The sequence below is a fragment of the Aphelocoma coerulescens genome, chromosome 1A (genome assembly GCF_041296385.1).
Source record: "Aphelocoma coerulescens isolate FSJ_1873_10779 chromosome 1A, UR_Acoe_1.0, whole genome shotgun sequence".
Taxonomy (NCBI): domain Eukaryota; kingdom Metazoa; phylum Chordata; class Aves; order Passeriformes; family Corvidae; genus Aphelocoma; species Aphelocoma coerulescens.
Genome location: NC_091014.1, coordinates 60,310 through 76,644, shown reverse-complemented (window position 1 = coordinate 76,644; position 16,335 = coordinate 60,310).

The following is a 16,335-nucleotide window of genomic DNA, read 5'->3' as shown; positions in this document are numbered from 1 at the left end:
ACTGGACATGAAATTCCAGGGATGTTCCCCTTGCTGGAGTGGGAAGCAGTGGAAGCAGTTTGCTGCCAAGTGCAAAGAGCATCCAGATGCAGAGAAGTCTTTAGAAAAGCACTCCGGATGTGCAAATGAGGGATGTGTCTTCCTGCATCTCCTGTTGTTTTTCTCTGTCAGGTTTTGGAGGGGTTTCTCTCTGTGATTTCCTGCGATCCAGGTGCGTCCCTTCTTTTGTCCAAATCCAGTGCCAGAGGATTGAACAGCTGATGAGTGGGGTCTGGGATGAAAACGGTTCTGCTAAAATGAGGGAAGCAATGCTGGAAGAGAAATGGGCATCTTTTTAATGCCTGGTATAAAAATGCTGGAAAAGGGCACTTTTTATTTGATATGGTGTTATTCTTCATGCTTTTTTTCCATGGATAAAATTTCATGGTGAGCAATCATAGGAGAAATAGGAAATGCAGGAGTCTTGGAGTCCACAGTGGGATTAACTTTGCTTTTCTGCACTCTTTCAAGACAGGAAAAACCACTGAAGTCGTCCCAAGAGCTTTGGTATTAGAGCAGCCAAAGCCAGCTAGGGCCCCCCTTGTCCTGCCCATGGTTTGGATAAGTGACAGGCTCCTCTTCTCTGTGTTGGGATGAACTGCCTAGGGAATGCCGTTTCCAGCAGCCTGGTGTGCTGGAAAAAGGGAGAAGGGAAGAGGGAATGTGGTGCCAGAGCTGCGTGCCATCGGGTTGTGTTTCCCTCTGCGGACAGAGAGTGTCTGGGCTGAGGTGAGATTGCTGGGAGTGCTTGGACGAGCTGTGCAGGAGACAGGGAGTTGGGGATTGCAGCTGGGGATTGGAACCACTGCCTTAGGTCTGCTTAGTCAGTGTCTGTGTGAAGTGGGATTTGCGCTGGAGAGGTGCTGTCGGGAACAAAGGACGGAGTAAATCCTCTCCGGGGATGCGCAGGGAGGGAGTGAGTTGCAGGGAAGGAGAGTATTTCTAAGCCGTGTCAATATTTCCCTGAAAGTGGGGCTGGAGCAGTGAGGGGGGTGCTTGGGTTTGGCCTGGGCCTGTCAGGAAGAGCCATAAACGAGCCAGCCCAGGCCCTGACGCCTGCATGGATGTTTGACACACTTCTACAGAAAGCCAAGGCAGTCATGAATGCAGAGGACAAATTGTAGGCGACTGCTTACGATCTGTGGGGAATTTCCTTTGGAATTACCAGTCAGAGAGTGCATGCAAGCAGAGCACATCTTTTGGCTTTTTCCGGTCTGTCATCTCCTGTCTGGCTATAGAGAGTTTTGTGCGCTGCCGTTCAGGAAGCAGCGTGTTTTCAGCTGGAAATTTGGGGTGGGTTTGTTTCCTCAGGGTCTGGGGTCTTTCCTGAGAGAATCACCCTCCCATAAATCCCCCGGGTTGTTCTGCACAGCTGCTTTGGCCCTGGGTCAGAGAGAGAGAAGGGAAATGACTTTTTAGGGCGTTGAAATTTCTCCAGGCAGGAGTGGGACGTGGTCTTGCCCCTCCCCAAAGCCGTGCAGGCGCATGGGAGTAGCTCAGTGCCGGCGCAGCTCTCTGAGCAATAACAACGCTTGGGAGGTTCGAGTGTTGATAACAACTCTCCTTTTCCCCTGGGAATGCGCCCGGGCCGCCGTGTAGCGGCCGCCGTGGGAGCGGTGCCTGCGGGCGGCGGGGTTTCCCGCGTGATTGACGGGGCCAGCGGCCAATAGGAAGGCGTGGCGGGCCGAGGGCTGGCCAATGGGGAGGCGTGGCGCGGCTGCCGTGGCCAGTTTGAGTGGGCAGGCGCGGTCGGCGGGGGACAGGCGGGCATGGACGGGCCCGGGCGGTGAGCGAGGAGCGGGAGAACGGGATGGGGAGCGGGGGAACGGCATAACGGGACGGGGAGCGGCATCGGGGCGGGCCCCGTCCCCCGGAGCTGTGCGGATGCCGCGGCCGTGGGGGTGGCAGAGCCTCCGCCCACCCCGGGCGCTTCCCACCCTCTGCGATCCCGGCCTGAGCCGGCCTCTTCCCTGCAGGGATTACGAGGCTCAGATCCGGAATTACCGAGGGCCCGAGCCGCTGGAGCCGTGGGACGGGGTGTTGCCCCGTCCCTGGCTCGGAGCTGACTCCGGAATGGTTTGCAGGTCCCTGCCGTGGGCAGGGGAATGCCTCCTGCTCCAAGAGAAGCAGAGCCGCTGGCCCGGGCTCCTGGAGGAGTGGGTGAAGGTGTTCGTGGGTGACAAGAGGTACAATGAACTGCTGCCAGGCAGCCCAGGATTGTTCCCAAACGTCATCCCCTGGCTCTGTAAGTTGGTAAGGTCTTGTTCTCCCCAAGCCCATATCCAGAGCCTCGCTCTGGGAATAAAGTAATTCCTGGCTTTCCAATACTAAAAACGCAGCACCAGAGCAGGGTTCTGTTAACCTGATCATTTGGGGGATAGTTGGCAAAAATTTATGGTGGGCCAGGTTGGACTTAAGCTTTTAACACTCCCTGGATTCACGGGATCGGGGATTCCAGCATGCACCACACAGGTTTTTTTCAGGGAAATCCCTTGATCCCCTAATCCGTATGAGTTCAAAGCAAAAACCCCAGGGAGTTGAAGGCAACAGGGTGTTTCTTGGGAATGTTGAAGTCTTCAGTGTGTCCTAATTGTTAGGTTTGAATTAATGCAGATGGTGCAGGATTGTGTGTTCAGACTTGCTGGTTTAGGCATGGCCAGGTCTGGATTTGCATTTGTGGGCACCGAGTGTTCCTTGTGTCAGCTTTAGGTCTGGATTGGTGGGAATTGTCGGAGAAAAGCGAAGGGAATTGAAATGCAGAGCTCTGTTCTTGGAGAAAGGATCAGGATGGGAGAAAAGAGGGTGTGGAACTGCTGGGAGCTCCTGGAGTGAGGGAAAGGATGCAAGAGTTGGAGACGAGCTGTGGAACAAAGCCTGAAAAGGGGGCAGGGCAGGGTGGTCACCGCGGGGGGGCGGGGGGGGGGGGGGGGGGGAAGAGGGAAAGAATCCCTGCTCCAGGAATCCAGCAGGGGCCAGGAGAGGATCATTTTGCATCCACCGTTCTCAGTGGAATTCTAATAAGGAAGGTCCAAGGGAATGATTTGTTTGTTCTTAGGTTTGGAATGAAAGGTGCTCTTCCAGAGGGGAATATTCACCTGTTAAAATTCTGTTGGATCCAGGAAAAGAGGGAGGACCAGCTGGGGAATGAACGGGTGGATTTTTGGTGGATACAGACAAAGGCATGGGCAGGGGCTCTTAGGTAAAATACACTTCATGGGCAGCACCCCCAGGAAAAGCTCCAGCTGCCCACTTTTCCAAGCTCTGACATTCCAGAGGAGTAAGCAGTGGTCAGCACATCGCTCTCTATATTCCTTGGATGGCCAGTGCTTTGTTGGGAAGAGGTGACATTTGGAAAGGAACAAATCCGGGGATATAATTCCTGATAGTGAGGCCCAGGTTTTGATATCCTTCCAGCACCCGAACGCAACAGAGGGAATCCTGGAGGAGGAGGTGGAAAACGCTGTCGCTCCGTTGGTGGAATTCCTGGGAAATGGAAAGCAGCAGAAGCAGCAAGAACAGAGTTGGAAGCAGGCTCCAGCCGGGTAAGGCAGCCACCAAATCCTTTGGAATTAGAACTGGGCAGGGGTGGGAAGAATTAATTCTTACATTCGTAGCCCATGGATTCCTGAGCAGGATCCCGGCAGGGAAGACTGCAGGGATCAGCCTGGGGACTGTTCCCAGCTGGGGGCAGCGAGGCTTGGAATTGGCTGGAGGGAAGAAAGGGGGATCCTTTGAGCACAAGGATCAGCTATGAAATGTGGAGATGGCATCAGACAATTCCTCGGGAGGGTTCGGTTCCTGGGCCAAATGGATCTCCTGCCTTGTGAAGGAGCTCAGAGATCTGGGAAGAGCCCAACCAGCGCAGGGAATGGACTGGCAGATAAAACTGCTGGGGAACGGTGGGGAAAAGCATCCGAACAGGGGGCCTCGTTTTGTACAGGAATGGTACAAAAAATTGTCCGAAAGAGCAGGAATCCAATGGGATTTACATATTCCTTGGAGACCACATTCCAGTGGGAAGTCTGAGAGACAGTAACAAAACCTAAAAAGGCAAATGAGCCCAATCTGCCCAAAGCCTCCAATGGCAACATTCCCTGGCATTGCTGAGGAATTCAGCCGAGCTCCAAGCAAAAGGTGAGCCCCTATGGAATCCTTTCTGGGAGACCATATCCAGCTGGGACTCTTCCTGGAGAAGGCCATGGGATATGGGTTATCCCAGGTCCAGAGAATATGTCATTTCCTTGTGAAAAACACTTGGATCACTGCATCACTTATTGTTTTAGGCTCACCAGTCACCCGGGCTATCCAAGTCCGTCCTCCCCAGCAGGGAGAGCGGGAGCGCGTCCGGACATGGAGAATTTCTGGGAGAGCCCGGGAGAAGAAAGAAGGCTCCAGCTTCACAGATCTGTGTCATAACCCATCCTGTCGGCCGCTCCTGTTTAAACCTGGTGGATTGGTCCTCTTGGATTCAACCTGAGCAGCGCTAATTGCTGGGAATGAAGCAGCCTTTGGTACTTCTTTTCCACGAAACCTCTCCATCCTGGCCTTCAATCCTGTTGCAAACACGGGAAAAACCTAAAACTCTGGTTTTTTCCCCCTCTCTCCTTTTCACTTTGCCTCCTCTTTTCTTGCAGGCTTTGGGCTATCCAGGCTTGGATGTGGATTAGGCAGAGCACCCTGTAAGCTCAGCTCCAGGTGGGATTGCAGCAGTGTTGGAAGCACCAGGGATTCTCCCAAGGTTTGGTGTGAGGAGCTGCATCTTGGGAGGGGCTGGGATTTTGTGCACTTCTGGCTGTCCAGGTACAGGGATGGGTTCCTGGGCGATCTAATGATATTATATAACGATCGTACAAGGAGATCTATATAAAAAATCTTCCACTGTCATCCTTCTCCCAGCCTCACTGTGTTTTCAGGATCCTAGGGGCAGAGTTTGGGTCTGGACAAGGCTCTCGGGCACAGGGTGGGATTCTTGGGGTGCAGGACCAGGATTTGGACTCGATGCTCCCTGCGGGTCCCTTCCAGCCCAGGGAATGCTGCGATCCTGTGCCCATGGAGGTGAAATAAAGGGGATCGGTGGGGTTTTTGCCCGCTGTGTTCACGGCCCCGCCGGCTCCGGGCGGGTTAAAGGCGCAGCTGCCCCGAGACAGCGGGACCGGCCGGGGCTGCTCGCTCCCGGTGCTGCCGCCTTGTGGGGAGAGCCCGGCACTGCAGCCCGGAACGGCGCTGGACACGGGATCGGCGTGGAACAGCAGCCCAGGGAATGCTGAGGCGTCCCAGGGAATGCTGAGGCGTCCCCTGCGGGGGCACTCGGCAGCAAATCCCTGATGTTGAGCGGAAAAAGGAAAGTTCTGGGTTAGTGGGAGGAGGTTTCTGGAATGGGGTTGGGACAGGTGCTGATCCACGCAAGGAATCACGGGGTGGTTTGGCTTGGAAGAGCCACCAAGATCATTTACACTCTGTTTGTTGTCCGATTCCACAGCAAAGAACATCCAGAACTGCCACCTCACCCTCACAGACAGCAGGAATGTCTTCCATAGTTGTTGTTTTGGAATGGGAATGGCTGTTGGGAGCTCTGGCAGGAGCAGGTAAGAACAGAAATGGGATCATTCCGGCTGCTGCTGGAGGTGGTTTTCTGCTTTCAGGCTGTTCTTCTGACTGATCCTTTCACAGCACTGTTCTAGGGCACATTTGAGGGTCATTCCAGGAATTTCAAACCAGATGAAAACTGGTGGGGAAAAAATGTGAACCCGATCCATTTCTGGTAATTCCAAGCTTCTCGCACAACACCGTTCCAGGGGAAAGCTGATGAAAGGGTGAAGATGCAGAGGAGCAAGTGCTGTAAACCCCCCTGGCACTCTGACAGAGCAGACCTTGCAGTACTCGCAGCAGATCTCTTGGAGAAAGTGTGGGATGGCAAGGTTTTCCAGGAAAGCAAAAGGAGGGCAGAGATGAGGGAATAGGCTTCCAGTTATTCCTTTAGCTGAAAGCCTGGGGGAATTGAGAGGGGCCACAAGAACTGTTTGTGTAGGAAAATGGGAGTTTGGGGGCTGAATCGGAGTTTCTCTCTGGGGCATTTTTGAGGGAAAAGCTGAGGTGCTGTTTAAGGGAGGGAATGCACATTTTTGGGGTGGAAAAGGTTTAATCAATATTGTAGAGGAAGTAAAATGTTGGGGGTAAAAGTGGATGCAAGCTGGAGGGGACAGAAGGAATATTTTGAAGGCAAAATGGGGAACTCAGTAGTGGACAGAGGGGGAACATTTTGGAGGCAACACTTGACAAACTCTCTGGGGTGGAGAACGAAGACATTGAGGGAAAAATGAGGTGGTGAGCAGTGGGCACGTAGGGAAGGTTGTGGGGGTAAATCTTGAGAAAAGCCCCGTGGTATTCAAGAAATTCTTGGAATCAGGACGGAGGAATTCAGCGGTGGAAAAGCAGGGGAATTTTGCGGGGGTAAAACTTTAAAAGATCTAAGAGTTGAGAGTGAGTGTTTTTAGGTGAAAAGGATGTCTTGTTGAAGTTGGGCATCTGGATTGTGGCATTTATGGATCAGAGGGTGTATTTCCAGAAAGTAGAAGATAAAGAAGACTCCCAAAGCCTCGGTAGCTGTGTTAAGAAATCCCTGCCAGGGAAGAAAGGTACCTAAACCTCCTAGAAGTAGGGACTAATTAGCATGGGAAGGGAAAAACCCAGCCCAGTGGGAGAGAGCAGGCCGGGTAAGGGAAGAGAAGGATGCCCTTAAGAAGAAGCAGGGAAGGGGAATTTCTCGGTTTGCTAAAACGTATCAAAAAGTTTGGAATCTGGGTCTGTGTGGAGGCCGGGATTTTCTCGGCCACATCCAGAGCCCAGCACTAGGAATAAAGTAATTCCAGGCTTTACAATGCCAAAAATGCAGTACCAGAGAGTTCTGTTGTCCCGAGGACTTGGGGGATATTTGGCAAAAATTTCTGGGGGCCCAGGCTGGACCGAGCTTTGCACACTCCCCGGATTCACGGGATCGGGGATTCCAGCGTGCCCTGCACGGGTTTTTCAGGGAAGTCCCAAATCCGTGTGAGCACGAAGCAGAATCCCCTGGGAGCTGAAGGCAACGGGATATTTCTTGGGAATTTTGAAGGATTAGGTGAGTCCTCAGTGTTAGGTTGGAATGAACGCAAATTGTCCGGGAGTTGCTGGTTTAGGGATGGCCAGGTCTGGATTTGGATTTGTGGGCACCAAGCGTTCCTTGTGTCAGCTTTAGGTCTGGGTTGGTGGGAATTGTCGGAGAAAAGAGAAGGGAATTGCAATGCAGAGCTCCATTCCTGGAGAAAGGATCAGGATGGGAGAGGAAAGGCTGTGGGGCTGCTGGGAGCTCCTGGAGACCAAAAGGATCTGAGGTCCGGAGGCAAAAGCTGTGGAAGAAAGGCTGAAAAGGGTGCGGGGTGGGGCGGGAGGGGGAGGAGGGCACTGCGGGGGGTGGGGGGAAAGAGGGAAAGGATCCCTGCTCCTGGAATCCAGCAGGGACCAGGAGAGGATCATTTTCCATCCACTGCTCTCAGTGGAATCCTAATAAGGAAGGTCGAAGGAAAGTGATTCATTTGTTTGTTCTTAGGTTTGGAATGAAAGGTGCTCTTCCAGAGGGGAATATTCACCTGTTAAAATTCTGTTGGATCCAGGAAAAGAGGGAGGCAGCAGCTGGGGAATGAACGGGTGGATTTTTGGTGGATACAGGCAAAGGCATGGGCAGGGGCACTTAGGTAAAATACACTTCATGGGCAGCACCAGGAAAAGCCTCAACTGCCCTTTTTTTCCAAGCTCTGACATTCCAGAGGAGTAAGCAGTGGTCAGCACATGGCTCTCTATAATTCCTTGGATGGCCAGTGCTTTGTTGGGAAGAGGTGACATTTGGAAAGCAACAAATCCGGGGATATAATTCCTGATAGTGAGGCCCTGGTTTTGATATCCTTCCAGCACCCGAACGCAACAGAGGGAATCCTGGAGGAGGAGGTGGAAAACGCTGTCGCTCCGTTGGTGGAATTCCTGGGAAATGGAAAGCAGCAGAAGCAGCAAGAACAGAGTTGGAAGCAGGCTCCAGCCGGGTAAGGCAGCCACCAAATCCTTTGGAATTAGAACTGGGCAGGGGTGGGAAGAATTAATTCTTACATTCGTAGCCCATGGATTCCTGAGCAGGATCCTGGCAGGGAAGACTGCAGGGATCGGCCTGGGGACTGTTCCCGGCTGGGGGCAGCGAGGCTTGGAATTGGCTGGAGGGAAGAAAGGGGGATCCTTTGAGCACAAGGATCAGCTATGAAATGTGGAGATGGCATCAGACAATTCCTCGGGAGGGTTCGGTTCCTGGGCCAAATGGATCTCCTGCCTTGTGAAGGAGCTCAGAGATCTGGGAAGAGCCCAACCAGCGCAGGGAATGGACTGGCAGATAAAACTGCTGGGGAACGGTGGGGAAAAGCATCCGAACAGGGGGCCTCGTTTTGTACAGGAATGGTACAAAAAATTGTCCGAAAGAGCAGGAATCCAATGGGATTTACATGTTCCTTGGAGACCACATTCCAGTGGGAAGTCTGAGAGACGGTAACAAAACCTAAAAAGGCAAATGAGCCCAATCTGCCCAAAGCCTCCAATGGCAACATTCCCTGGCATTGCTGAGGAATTCAGCCGAGCTCCAAGCAAAAAGTGAGCCCCTATGGAATCCTTTCTGGGAGACCCTATCCAGCTGGGACTCTTCCTGGAGAAGGCCATGGGATATGGGTTATCCCAGGTCCAGAGAATATGTCATTTCCTTGTGAAAAACACTTGGATCACTGCATCACTTATTGTTTTAGGCTCACCAGTCACCCGGGCTATCCAAGTCCGTCCTCCCCAGCGGGGAGAGCGGGAGCGCATCCGGACATGGAGAATTTCTGGGAGAGCCCGGGAGAAGGAAGAAGGCTCCAGCTTCACAGATCTGTGTCATAACCCATCCTGTCGGCCGCTCCTGTTTAAACCTGGTGGATTGGTCCTCTTGGATTCAACCTGAGCAGCGCTAATTGCTGGGAATGAAGCAGCCTTTGGTACTTCTTTTCCACGAAACCTCTCCATCCTGGCCTTCAATCCTGTTGCAAACACGGGAAAAACCTAAAACTCTGTTTTTTTCCCCCTCTCTCCTTTTCACTTTGCCTCCTCTTTTCTTGCAGGCTTTGGGCTATCCAGGCTTGGATGTGGATTAGGCAGAGCACCCTGTAAGCTCAGCTCCAGGTGGGATTGCAGCAGTGTTGGAAGCACCAGGGATTCTCCCAAGGTTTGGTGTGAGGAGCTGCATCTTGGGAGGGGCTGGGATTTTGTGCACTTCTGGCTGTCCAGGTACAGGGATGGGTTCCTGGGCGATCTAATGATATTATATAACGATCGTACAAGGAGATCTATATAAAAAATCTTCCATTGTCATCCTTCTCCCAGTCCCACTGTGTTTTCAGGATCTTGGGGGCAGAGTTTGGGTCTGGACAAGGCTCTCGGGCACAGGGTGGGATTCTTGGGGTGCAGGGCCAGGATTTGGACTCGATGCTCCCTGCGGGTCCCTTCCAGCCCAGGGAATGCTGCGATCCTGTGCCTCTGGGGGTGAAATAAAGGGGATCGGTGGGGTTTTTGCCCGCTGTGTTCACGGCCCCGCCGGCTCCGGGCGGGTTAAAGGCGCAGCTGCCCCGAGACAGCGGGACCGGCCGGGGCTGCTCGCTCCCGGTGCTGCCGCCTTGTGGGGAGAGCCCGGCACTGCAGCCCGGAACGGCGCTGGACACGGGATCGGCGTGGAACAGCAGCCCAGGGAATGCTGAGGTGCCCCAGGGAATGCTGAGGCGTCCCAGGGAATGCTGAGGCGTCCCAGGGAATGCTGAAGCGTCCCCTGCCCGGGGCACTCGGCAGCAAATCCCTGATGTTGAGCGGAAAAAGGAAAGTTCTGGGTTAGTGGGAGGAGGTTTCTGGAATGGAGTTGGGACAGGTGCTGATCCACGCAAGGAATCACGGGGTGGTTTGGCTTGGAAGAGCCACCAAGATCCTTTACGCTCTGTTTGTTGTCCGATTCCACAGCAAAGAACATCCAGAACTGGCACCTCACCCTCACGGACAGCAGGAATGTCTTGCATGGCTCTTGTTTTGGAATGGGAAGGGCCGTTGGGAGCTCTGGCAGGAGCAGGTAAGAACAGAAATGGGATCATTCCGGCTGCTGCTGGAGGTGGTTTTCTGCTTTCAGGCTGTTCTTCTGACTGATCCTTTCACAGCACTGTTCTAGGGCACATTTGAGGGTAATTCCAGGAATTTCAAACCAGATGAAAACTGGTGGGGAAAAAATGTGAACCTGATCCATTTCTGGTAATTCCAAGCTTCTCCCACAACACCGTTCCAGGGGAAAGCTGATGAAAGGGTGAAGATGCAGAGGAACAAGTGCTGTAAACCCCCCAGGCTCTCTGACAGAGCAGACCTTGCAGTACTCGCAGCAGATCTCTTGGAGAAAGTGTGGGATGGCAAGGTTTTCCAGGAAAGCAAAAGGAGGGCAGAGATGAGGGAATAGGCTTCCAGTTATTCCTTTAGCTGAAAGCCTGGGGGAATTGAGAGGGGCCACAAGAACTGTTTGTGTAGGAAAATGGGAGTTTGGGGGCTGAATCCGAGTTTCTCTCTGGGGCATTTTTGAGGGAAAAGCTGAGGTGCTGTTTAAGGGAGGGAATGCACATTTTTGGGGTGGAAAAGGTTTAATCAATATTGTAGAGGAAGTAAAATGTTGGGGGTAAAAGTGGATGCAATCTGGAGGGGACAGAAGGAATATTTTGAAGGCAAAATGGGGAACTCAGTAGTGGACAGAGGGGGAACATCTTGGAGGCAACACTTGACAAACTCTCTGGGGTGGAGAACGAAGACATTGAGGGAAAAATGAGGTGGTGAGCAGTGGGCACGTAGGGAAGGTTGTGGGGGTAAATCTTGAGAAAAGCCCCGTGGTATTCAAGAAATTCTTGGAATCAGGACGGAGGAATTCAGCGGTGGAAAACCAGGGGAATTTTGCAGGGGTAAAACTTTAAAAGATCTAAGAGTTGAGAGTGAGTGTTTTTAGGTGAAAAGGATGTCTTGGTGAAGTTGGGCATCTGGATTGTGGCATTTATGGATCAGAGGGTGTGTTTCCAGAAAGTAGAAGATAAAGAAGACTCCCAAAGCCTCGGTAGCTGTGTTAAGAAATCCCTGCCGGGGAAGAAAGGTACCTAAACCTCCTAGAAGTAGGGACTAATTAGCATGGGAAGGGAAAAACCCAGCCCAGTGGGAGAGAGCAGGCCGGGTAAGGGAAGAGAAGGATGCCCTTAAGAAGAAGCAGGGAAGGGGAATTTCTCGGTTTGCTAAAACGTTTCAAAAAGTTTGGAATCTGGGTCTGTGCGGAGGCCGGGATTTTCTCGGCCGTATGCAGAGCCCAGCACTAGGAATAAAGTAATTCCAGGCTTTACAATGCCAAAAATGCAGTACCAGAGAGTTCTGTTGTCCCGAGGACTTGGGGGATATTTGGCAAAAATTTCTGGGGGCCCAGGCTGGACCGAGCTTTGCACACTCCCCGGATTCACGGGATCGGGGATTCCAGCGTGCCCTGCACGGGTTTTTCAGGGAAGTCCCAAATCCGTGTGAGCACAAAGCAGAATCCCTGGGGAGCTGAAGGCAACAGGATATTTCTTGGGAATTTTGAAGGATTAGGTGAGTCCTCAGTGTTAGGTTGGAATGAACGCAAATTGTCCGGGAGTTGCTGGTTTAGGGATGGCCAGGTCTGGATTTGTGGGCACCGAGCGTTCCTTGTGTCAGCTTTAGGTCTGGGTTGGTGGGAATTGTCGGAGAAAAGAGAAGGGAATTGAAATGCAGAGCTCCATTCCTGGAGAAAGGATCAGGATGGGAGAGGAAAGGCTGTGGAGCTGCTGGGAGCTCCTGGAGACCAAAAGGATCTGAGGTCCGGAGGCAAAAGCTGTGGAACAAAGCCTGAAAAGGGTGTGGGGTGGGGCGGGAGGGGGAGGAGGGCACCGCGGGGGGTAGGGGGAAAGAGGGCAAGGATCCCTGCTCCTGGAATCCAGCAGGGACCAGGAGAGGATCATTTTCCATCCACTGCTTGTTCACTGCCTCTCACAGCTTGTACAGTAGTTGTAATCCCAGTGGTGCAGGGATGCACTGGAATTCCTGAGTTAATGTTAAGTCTTGCCAGATGATTTTTCTAGATAATGTTAAATTCCAGTGAATCTGTACCAAAAAACCGGAAGCCTTGAAGCACAGGAAGCTGTGCTGCAAGGCCTGATGGCGTTGGTGTGCTTCTGGCTGTACCTGTTCAGGTGTTCCCCTGCTGTGCTGTCTGTCAGAGCCATGGGGATGGGCAGATCCAAAGAGCAGGAGTTAAACCCCACGGAGGCATTTTGGAGCAGGCGGGTGGGACCAAGGCAGAGCTGCTCAAGAATTGCAGGTAGAAACTGAAGCCCTCACAGGGAGAGCTGTGTAATCATCACAATCCTCTGCTTTTCTTATGACAGAACCTGTTCTTGGTCATTCCTGCAGTTTGCAGGGAGTAAAAATGCCCTTGGGGATTCCCTACTGGGACCAGCAATCCATATTTTGAGGGGAGTCCTTGAAACAGACCTGTGAGAAATGAGGATGCTGCAGCCAGAACAATGGGAATGGCGAGTCTGTCGCTGTTATCCCCAGAGAACAGCGAATCACGACATCGGTCCAGGTTAAAAGATATGGCCAAAGCAGAGTTAAGACCTCATTTAATGAATTTCTCCTCTTTTATAGTGTAGTTCACAATTAAGAAATTACATGATTGGCTTATTCACTCACCACCTCTCAAGGTGATAGGCCGAGCAGTAAGAGACCCATTTCCAAATATTATTCTCACAAGACTGAAAACAATTCTAGTGTTCTGACAACAATAGCAGGTGTAGAAATAGTTTACATTCTTACAAACTGTTACCACCCATCCAGTTCTCATGAGAACGAAAGCTCTCACAGAGAAGTTGTGAGAAGCTGGATTTCTCTGTTTCTCTGCTAAAGGATGAGAAAGGATAAACTTCACAAACTACAGAGCTGAAAAATTTCTCTGCTCCTGCCTTTTAGCATCCACAGAGAGTCCATAGTGAATGTTGTCTGGTGAGTCTCTCAATATCTCTGATCTAATGCTGTGCTGTCAGCAAGTGACCTCATTCTGATTTGAATGGTCCCAGTGTGCTGAAAGTACACACTGAAGTACAAAATGCCTGTGGGAAGGTTCATGCTCCCAAGGGATTGGTCTAGGGATGTGCAGCTTCTGAACTGCACAAATAATTCAGATTGCTGCAGCTGCCTGCTGGGCCATGGTTCTGGGCCAGGAGTATCAGGAAGGTGGCATCTTTGCTGCCAGGTCAACAGTTATTTTCTTTGGAGCTATCAAGACAAAAACAAAATGGTGATCATGCCCCACTTGCAAACCACAGAGCATGATCAGTGCCGTAACTGTATTTTTTTTTCCTGCTCTCTGCAACTCTCTCAAGGATGCCCTGAAGTGCTCTGGCTCATGGCAATATAATCTGTGTGTAACAGCTTCCCTGTGCCTGTCTGTGCAGCTGGGTCAGTCACAGGCTGTCCCATAGAATCCCTGAGGCTGGAAAACCCATTGAGCCCATCAGGTCCAACTGCTGCCCCAGCACTGCCAGGGCCACTCCTTACCCCTGTCCCCAACTGCCACATCAAGAACCACCCACTGACAAAAATTGGGGTGAGGGCTGCAGGCACAGACAGCGCCATTGCTCACTGGCAGGGGGTCTGGGGGTTCCCAGAGGGCGTCCAAAACCCCTGGCCTTCCCAGGCAGGATGGCTGGTGTGGAGAACACAAGGTGCAGGTGGGAGCATCCCAAAGCCAGACTCGGGATCATTTCCCTGAAGTTCAAGGAACCCGTGTTCAGAGCACCTTTAACTCCACTTTGCTTGGGACCTTTTTGTAGGTGTAGGTTTTTATGCACTTGGAAACAGATCTTGCGATCTGCCAGTGAATTCAGTGAATTGTCTCAGCCAGAGGCCTTTTGGCTGACCTAAAAAGTAGATTTTGAACCCTTGAGCCACAGGGTTTGTAGTGTTTTTCAACAGCAGAGCAAGACTCAATGGGTTATCCTGTTCAGCTGACCCCACGAGGGCTGGGTCAGCTGTGACAGCCCTTGCTGTCATGCGTTTTCCTCCCTCAGCAAAAGAGAAACCACTTGGCTTTACTCTGCAGGGTTCACTGAGGCTGTGAACTGTAATCCAGAGCATCTTTAGGCTCCCAGTGCTTGGGACTGTGGTCTTTGGTGTGCGAAACACACCCCAATCTGTCTAACTCAGGTTTGGATGCACATTTCCAGTTACTCAGACTGGGAAGAGGCCAAGAGGGTGGTGGGAAGGGCTTTCTCCTGGGCCTGAACACCCTCAAGGCAGGGACGATTTTTAAATGTTTGTTGTCTTTTGTTTCCCAGCCCAGGGCTAAACTGGTGTTCCCTGAATTGGATGCGCAGCTAGGGCATCCAAAGGATCGTGGCAAGCGCAGCACTGAAAATGTCAGGATGAAACAGTTCTCAAGAAACTCAACTTTCTAAAACATTTGGCAAGATAAAACCATACAGGAATGACCTTGAAAGAAAAGCCCCTGTCAAGAAAAGCAGCAGGAGAACAGCTGTGAACACAAACACTAAGGAATTGCTGCTGGCTCTCGGTCCCGGTGTCCTGTTTTTTTCTGGCAGGTTTTGTACTGAATTGAAAGGCAGTGTTCTTGCCTCTGCGAGGCACCTGCATCCTACCTGTGGAAGGAGAAAGTGTGGAGCGGTAAGTGGGAGGAAGGACCATTTTTAGATCTACCCTTGGATTCCAGTTCCTCGTGGAGGGTCTGTGCTGCCTGAAGTACAAACGAAGTAAATCCTGGAGTACCTGTTCGTTTGCCTGCTGAGCTTGGAAGAGACACACTGGACATGAAATTCCAGGGAAGCTGCACTTGCAGTAGTGTCTGGAGCAAGAAGCAGTGGAAGCTGTTTGCTGTCTGCTTGTTCCCCACCTTCACCTCAGTTTTCTGGGGCCCCAGGTAATCATACATCACCTTTGCTTTTTCCAAAGTCTTTGCTGAAGTGTTTCTAAATGCGGCAGTGAGATTTTCCATAGCTGGAATTTATTTCTGTTTTGGGAAGTCTGTCTCATTGTACAGTCTGTGATTTAACAGTTCCCATGAGAGGATAATCACTGTCAAAGAAGGCAAATGAAGCCGAGAGCCTGGACTTAGGATGCCACAGGCCCCTGCCAAGCACAGGTTACAAAATAGCAACCGCCCAGGTTACAAAAATACTAAACTAAAAGCCCATGTTACAAAATACAAAAAAAACCAGCCCACAAAAATACCAAAAAAACAGCCTACAAAAATACAAAAAAAAAAAAAAATCAGATTCCGAAATACCAGAATAACCTAGTTCCAAAATAATAGAAAACCAAGGTAAAAAATATCAGAAAACTAGGTTTCAAAATCCCAGAAAACCAAGTTTTGAAATACCAAAGTTATCCAGTTCCAAAATACCAAGTCCAGAAATACCAAAGTAATTCGGTTCCAAAACAGTAGAATACCAAGTCCTAAATTGCCAAAGTAATCCAGTTCTGCAATACCAGAAAACCAAGTTTCAGAATAGCAAAGTAACCTACTTTCAAAACACCAGAATACCAAGTTCCAAAATACCAAAATAATTCCCTTTCAAAATACCAGAATATTAAGTTCCAAAATACCAAAATAATTCCCTTTCAAAATACCAGAATATTAAGTTCCAAAATATCAACATGTCCCCATTTCAAAATATCAAATTCCAAAATACCAATTTTCAGATGCCCTATATGGGCAGGATTCCCAAACGCAAAGAATGCATTATTGTCAAAATGGGATCTGTGCTATCAAAATGGTTATTTTCTGTTCTGAAAAGCTTTCGCCCAATGACCATCAATACTTGTATTTATTTTGCTCATTTAGCCAGATGTAATAAGAATTTTACTTTAAAAGCCAACACTTGTAGCAATTTTCTGCTTAGTTCTTGTCTGTGAGAACCGGCATTTGGGCAGGAGAGCTGCGGTCAGGAGCAAAGGATGGAGTAATCTGCTCCCTGGACGGACAGGGAAAGACTGAGTAGCAGGCAAAGGGAGTATTTATAAACTATATCAATATTTCACAGAAATTCGGGGTAGACCAGCGATGGGGAGCTCGGGTTCTGTCGGGGCCTGTCAGGATGAGCCATAAAAACCCCGGCCAAACCCTCGTCCCCTCAAGGGATGTGTCAAACACTTCACAGAAAC